The following is an 8035-nucleotide window of genomic DNA, read 5'->3' as shown; positions in this document are numbered from 1 at the left end:
TGGAATCTCTGTCCAGAAGCAACACTTAGTTTGTTATGTGCCCTGACTCTATGGGTGTCTTTTCCTTTATAAATGAAAGATACTAAAATGTGTTTCTTTGTAGTAGCAACACTGACTACATTATTGCAACAGTGGTTAAGAGGCCTGGGAGGGATATGGGGTGTGATAGGATCACACAGGTCACAAACGAATTAGAGGGAAAGTGTTTTAGACATGGCTGCAAAGATCATAATTGTCAGCAACAGTAGCTGTGCCTTCAGAAACATCTAACCAAGCCTGCCAATCAACGGGGGAAAGAAAAACATAGCGTATCTTACATGGACACTGTGCTCCGAAGTAGTAGCTCTAACTGCAACAAGAAGAAAGATTCCCTAGTCCAACTTTCCAAGTAATTTTTGGGAAAAGATCGCAGTACTGAAAATAAATTAAGATCTTAAGTTCTTAAATTTTTCTATCTGTACATCAAGTAGAAAGCATTCACAGTAACTTGGCAAAAATACTTATTTTAACACAAAAAGGTAAGGTTGAGTTAGTGCTGGAAATTGTTGGCATCGCTGAAAAGAGCCAGCAAATTCTGCATTTGTCATCGAACCCAGTACTGAGTGGGCAGCAGCTATGCCAGCCCTCACCACCTGCAACCTTCTGCCAGGGGTCTTTAATCCCACTGTTATCCATTGCCTTTAGGGAGCAAAACTGTCATACTGTGGTTCCTCTGCAGAAATTTCCTGCAAGGAAGCCAGTTAGTGGATGTCTCTGTAGAGTAAACCCTGTAGGATGCTTTGTTGTAATGTGAGTTTGCTCTTCAAAGAAAATTCTGAGATGGCCTGACTCTTGCTGTAGCTATCAGGTCAACAGTGACAATCTTTCCATACAATCACCACAACGGTTTCCCAATTCACGGCTTGAATTAATCACGTGCATCTATCTAGTAGGTACTACACTCACACTTCTAACTTCTTTAACTGCTTTAACCAAACCATTATTGCACTACAATGATTTTAAAGTAATACTATTATGAACAGGAGATGAACCAGCAACCAAACCAGAAAGGATCTACAACCCAAATTTGTGTTTCACTAGCCCGTAGAACTGCAGTAAGAGTTGCTAGGGAAAGCCAGAAAATGGACAGTACCAATGTTGGTACCCTTCAGTCCTTACAATTCTAATTTGGAAATAAAGATTTCTTTAAAACAGTCTAGCAGTAGAAGCAATTTGTAGGATATGACTGATATTTTACTAAGGATCTGTCTAGAAAATTAGGACACATGCATGACCACTGCAGGTGGAAAACAGCTTTGGCCTGTCCTTCAGTGGGCAATGCCGACTAAATCAGTACCTCTGGCAACAGATCTGTAGGCAAGTGTGGGCTCTGCCAGGAAGGCAGCCGGTGATATACAACTTCAGCTGGCACATCACACCAGCCAGCTAAGGAGATTTTGTCAGTATTTCATTTATTTGGGGAGAGAAGAGAATAAAGTTTAAATAGCAGCCTTACTTTTAAGTTTTTAATAAAGCCCCTATAACTCCTGGGATTATATCAGCCTAGATCAAGGTCACCTCATCTAGACATTTTGTGTTTTTAGACACAAGCCTGCTCCTGTGTTTAATGTCCCCTGACACTGCAAAGGACCAAAATGATAATAAGACCCTGGTGTAAGGACAAACAATTTTATTCAGGCAGAGTACATTTAAACACACATAACAGCTTCTGTTACATACTAATGGTGCCACAGTTTCACTGTCTCATCTTACTCCATCAACTTTGTGGTTGAATTATGGTTTTAATATCTTAGTCTCTGCTCTGACTATGATTTGTTCTTTGTTGTTTTTCTGATCTGCACTTTAGACTAATACATTGTTAGAGACACTTTAGCTGGTTATAACAGAGCATTGAAAAAAGAAAATCTCTTTACTCTTACAAATTATGTATATCCATGGCCATACATGATCTAAACATGTTCAGAATTTGTGAATCTTCCAGAGCATTTGAGTACAAATTCCTGATAGAATAGAAATACATCTGTACACTTCATTTTTTGATTAAAACCAGCAGCACATTCTAGTGTAACACTTTTCCCAGCTTATATATTTTCTTCACAACCTCCATTCAAAATGCATCTTCCATCCATTCTTTACAATTATTTTGCTTTAAATATTTAATGATAAACACACAAAATACAATATTGGATCAACGCAGCCCTTATTTAATAAACAATTCCCAAGGCACTACATACATGCATACAGCTTAACACATACATAAGTATGCAGTGGATCAGAGTCTATATTATTATTCATAACTAAGAAAGGACTATAAATCATAGAATCATAGAATCGTTTAGGTTGGAAAATACCTTCAAGAGCATCAAGTCCAACTGTTAACCTAACACTGCCAAATCCACCGCTAAACCATGTCCCTAAGCACCACATCTACAAGTCTTTCAAACACCTCCAGGGATGGTGACTCAACCACTTCCCTGAGAAGCCTGTTCCAATGCTTGATAACCCTTTTGGTGAAGAAATTTATCCTAATATCTAATCTAAATGTACATTGCTTTTCAAAATTCAGGAACAATCTAGCAGTCTTTTAAGTTGAGCTATCACAGGAGTCAGCAGGTGTTCTATGAATGAAGAATTTGAAAGCTCAGAGCCTCATAGCTGTAAGCGTTCCTTCATTTGAAGAATTTATAAAGGTAAATAGATGCAAGAAATAATAATGGAAAATTCCATTTAATATAGGACAAAGGAAGGGCGGATGTAGATGTATTCTTAATGAAGGGAATAAAGCTTGACAAGGAGCTGACAGACTAGCCAAAACTTTGAGTTCTTCTGGGTAGATAACTTTCCCCAGCTGAATCCATCTATGGATGTGTGCAAATCACAGGGAGACAAAAAACTGCCTTCCACCAAATCAAGTTAAACGCTTCTTCCACCATACCTATTCAGACTTGATACACCCTGACTTCCTTTCCATATATCTAACCTGTTCCACAGTCCTGCCAGGTAGGCCCACTCTCTTCCTTCATGAGCATTTTGATAATGAACAGACGGTGACAGTGATTCAGGAGATTCATTTGCTAGCAGGATGGGATTTTCAAGCAAAGATTGCCAGGCTCTCAAGTCCACAATTCAAAATGCACTGCAATGTGAAGATACACCCAGCTGTGGAGAGCCAAATTCTTAGAAATTTAAAAGGAAAAAGAACTAAGGGTACAAGTTTTTATAGCTCTCCAGCTTAAGTTTTAAAAGGATATGGAGTTGAGGTAACCAAAATAGAATGATACTTTAATGACACTTTGCCCATTAGGTTATTAAGGAGATCAGCCTATTTGTTCCAGTTGCTTTTAATTATCTGCTGTGGAATCATTCTGGTTTTATATCGATGTAAATACATTGCATCCCATGCTGTTTAATTTCCTTAAAGATTTTGTTTGCCTGTTTCTAGTTTTATGAGGACTTTAACTTCCAGGTGTTTAAATCATCAATGAAAGAAAAAGAAGATCATATTAGAACAAAATGGAATAAATTCAAACTGTATTTTAAGAGTGTTCATTTTCTTATACTGGCAATTCCCAGTCACCAAGCTCAGGCAAGATAGCCTGACACTTTTAACCATCCGAATACCATAGTTTTGAAATAACTATAGGTTTCTGCTTGTTATTGCTTAAGATTCAACAGAGGATGCATCATAAATGGGCCTTTAAGGAAAACAATTCTATTATTCCTGCTAGCTGGGGCAATGACTACCATCATGCAAGTAAAATTACTGCCATTAAATCAAGAAACTAATTAGAACCAGATCATCAAGTTCATTTTCTGCTGGAGACTTGGTCTACTGGCATGGGGTAGAATGATTTACTCAAGAGTACCTATCAGGGCTGAGCCAAGTCCATCGCTTTAGTATATATCTGATATTGAAGCGGCCTGAAAGGTCAGCAGTTCAAGAAGGTTCACGAGCACTTGTGGTAGCTAGGTCTCAGCTAGGAACTCTCACTGAGAAGAAGGCTGGGAACATGCAGATCTGGAAATCTGGCTCAGGCCTATGTATGGAGTCAAAAGGAATCAGACTCTGATCTTCCACAATCCCAAGTGGACATGGAGCCTTCAGACAACTGCGTCAAAACCAAAGACACTATTTTTGCTTTTCCTTTCTTTTTTCATTATCGAGAGCCCTCCATCCCCAAACTCTGACAGCAAAGATCAATATGAAAGCAAATGGAAAGGATTACGGTCTGCCTATAACCAAGCTTCTAAAACAGAGAGAGAGTAAATCTTTCTAGTTCACGTAATGAGACATTAACTGCATATGACAGTATTTGTGAGATATACTCTTTACGCTGAAAATCCTCTTTCATACACAGACACTGGGAATCCCCTGTGCACGTCATCATTTAACCTGCCTGCCAAACTCAATGTCAGCTTCCTACTGTCTAGATTCTCCCTCTGTAGGTGGTTCAGCAACTCAAAAGGTGCATAATTATTTCATAAATATCCATCAGTGAGCTTATTAAACTTGGGAAAAAAGCATAGGACTTTTAAATTTCTGATCTTGTACATACTTCAGAATGCTGTGATATGGTGATTCACTCCAAATGATAACATAACCAATTAGATGACTTTTCATTATTAAAGGATAATAATGGAAAAAATAATGAATAAGAGGATGCATCTTGTCACAGCAAGAAGTGCTGTGATTAGAATCCAGGAATCTCAGCTGTCATTCTGTCTGACCTTAAAGGAGTCATTTAGTCTTCATGCCTTTGATTTCCCACCTATAGTGTGGCAGTACTAATACTTATTTTACATGTCTTTTGAGAGTAATTAATAATTTGAATATTGTGCAAAATTATATGGTGAGTCAGTGCAAAATGTGTTCCCATATACTTAATTGGTTTTTAAGGACATTTTAGGCATATGCATGCTTACATGCCTAATATGAACTCTTACCAGCCTGTAATAATTGGAGACCAAAAAAAAAGCCTTCCAAAATTTACATATATGAGGTCCATTCTATTAATGGGACTTCAGAGTTAACAATTTTATGATTGTGCTTTCTTTATAACCAACATGCACTGGAGGGAATGATAAATTCACTTAATAGCTGCATTATTCAACACACAATCTACTGGAACGTTCCACAAAGCACCGAGTGGTTTGTCTGATTGCCTCCAGCTACCTATCCCACAGGAGCTGGAAACATCAGCTATGTTTCAAGTAAGCTACTGTTAAGAATATGATAGCTTAACCAATACAATGAAAACCACTATTTAAGATTATAGAGGCTGTATTTATTGAGAAGGTCTGTCTTAGACTAGGATACTAAAGATCTCAAAGATCTCCACGCACATACACACATAGGTAAGTGGCACAAACTGGTTGCCAAACTTCAGATTAGTGTCCCTTTTCTAAGTTCCCAAACAGTTCCAGAAAATTAAGAGAGAAGTTCTTTCTCCAAAAATACAATCACCCAAAACATCTCACCTCCTTACCAGTAAGGAAATGCTCAGGGTAACACTGGTGTTCCTTCTTCCAGGATCATGAGATTTCTCAGAAATAAGCCTACCTTCAGAAAAGATTATAAAGATCTCAAAACAATGTCCTCTGGACAAACTGCAAAATCACTCCATCTTCTCCAGTAGAAATAATATTCCACCAATAAAGAATTAGAAGAAGAAAAACAGAAAGAGCCTTGCTAATATGACTTACAGCACGTGTAGGACACTTCAATATTGCAATGACTAGTACCACAAAAGCCAGCTGAAGAATGAATAAATACTGTGTTTTTACAACAGATAGGTATATGATGGGTTAAACAGACTGTCAATATGAAAAGCTGCAATTCCTAAATAAAGGCATTTCCTGAAATGTCAAAACTCATCAGTTTGAAGTAAATTCTGAAAGTTTACCAAAAGAGTCAACCTATTACCGAAGAAAACTGATTAATAAGTCTAGTATCGATCTGTTGAAAGTGTATGATGGCTTTGCCTTTCCCTTTGAAAGCTCTCCCCACAGCAACACCCTGGGAATTCATTAGGATGGTCCACAGGGAAATCATTAAGCAATAATAATACAAGGAGAGAAGAAAATGAAATCTCAAACATTTACTGTATGGGTTTCTGAGTTCTCCTCTTTCACATGAATTACTGTCATGTTCAGGAAATAAACCCAACCTGTCCATCTAGGGGAACACATTATTCCTCAGAAGCACAATGATAAAACACTGGTTTCGAATACCAAACTATTTAAAGCATCTCCTTGAAGGCACCTACAATAACTCTGCATGGGGAAAAATTAAAATGAACTGATGCAAACATGTATACAGGGATGCAGACTGAGTTAAAAACCAACACCTTTGTGTGTCTCTGAAAGCAAGAGTTCGTGCACTGCAATCTTCTTATGCTCAAGTTGCTGTTGTAAGCAGCATTGAATCTATTCAGACACAAAAGATCATGACGCCTGTGAAGGACGTGATTTAGAGATTCAGTCCCATCCCATACGATCTTAGGTTTGGGATCAGCAAACAGACAATTCCAGGTGAACTACTTTGAGAAATCAAGAGTAGATCTAATAACTCGTCTCCACTCCAAGTTTTACTTCCTCTCTAAGAAACTACTGTCAAATGCCTGGTCAGTCTCCTCTCTGCTCTTCAGATAGAGCACTTCCCACAGCTGTGTCTGTTCTCCAACAGGCCTTTATGTCTCTGGTGAGGAGTTTGGATGCTTCCATATAAATGGAAATATATACGTATGTTCATATATGAATAGATATTTTATAATGCTGGCTAATGGAACTTGTATTTTCAGATGTTTTCCCATAAGGTTGTTGCAATTTCTTGCTCTTGTAGGGAGAAAGGACTCACAAGGAAATCTGCAATCTATGTGTACAGTTTGCATTGAAATGCACCCAAACATGGGAAGGTAGATGTTTCCTATTTACCACCACGTTAGGACACACAGTGAGTATGATTATTTATCCAGCTGAAGGTGCAAAGCAAAATTAGGAAGGTAGAGCGTAGCTATGCTAACTGGAATCTAGCCTATGCATTGAGGCTAATACCAAACCTTGGAAATGCAGCCGTGGCTCCTTCACAACCACAAGTAGTAATTTCTTTTTTGCTTCTCATCCTAAGGACAACCTTTCCTCAGGTTATGCTGGGGAAAGCATACAATGCTGTCCAGCAACTCACCGAAGCAACACATTGTACAAAAGCTTGGCATAAAAAGACACTTGTCATGCTCTTCACTACCAGGATCTTCACTGGATATTTCTCCCCAGGGTGGTTACTGAGTCTGACCTAGATGAAAGGACACCTGCCTGCAGAGATGCTACTGTGACCATGGACAAGATTGTAAGAGACAGTTTATCTTTTTTTCACAAAAGATTTAGTCCTCTTTTCTCCACCATGAAGTCTAGTGAAAATGCAGTTATTGTGGTTTCCTACTACCAAGTGAAGCATAATTAATAACAGCTACCTACAAATAAAGGTCTGCATTTTTTTCTGCCTGAAACTCAGTGGACACTTTTAACATGTAATCTCTATGCACGCTTCTGATCTGCCATGGACACCAACCAGTCTCTAGCAACTTTAATCAAAGACCAATCCATTTCCTAATTAGAGATGTGAATTAATGGAAACTGAAATGACCATTTTAAATACAGCAGGCCCTAAACAACACAATGACTTCCTGAGATGCTGCATGTCCTACAGCATTTCCTCTGCTACACTTTCAAACTATACACTCTCATCAATGATTTATGGTGTCTAAGTGCTACTTGGTAATACTTTCAATGTCCATGCTGATAAAGAAGAAAACCTTTGTTGTACCTTGAACTGTCAACAAATGCTTTGAAATTTCATAAAGTTCTTGCAGTTGTCCTTCATATTGCCAGGGTTTAAAAAAACTGACCTCAAACTACCTGCCTTTTCATATAGAATAATGCTTATGAGTGTTTCATTAATGAGTCACATTAACTTTCCTCACCATCAGAATATGCTTAATTCCATTGGCCTCACACCATAATTCTCCAGCTGGGTACT

Source organism: Buteo buteo, chromosome 22 (genome assembly GCF_964188355.1).
Source record: "Buteo buteo chromosome 22, bButBut1.hap1.1, whole genome shotgun sequence".
NCBI classification, from domain to species: Eukaryota; Metazoa; Chordata; class Aves; order Accipitriformes; family Accipitridae; genus Buteo; species Buteo buteo.
The sequence above is the reverse complement of the archived record's forward strand: the minus strand, read 5'-3'. Positions refer to the sequence as shown.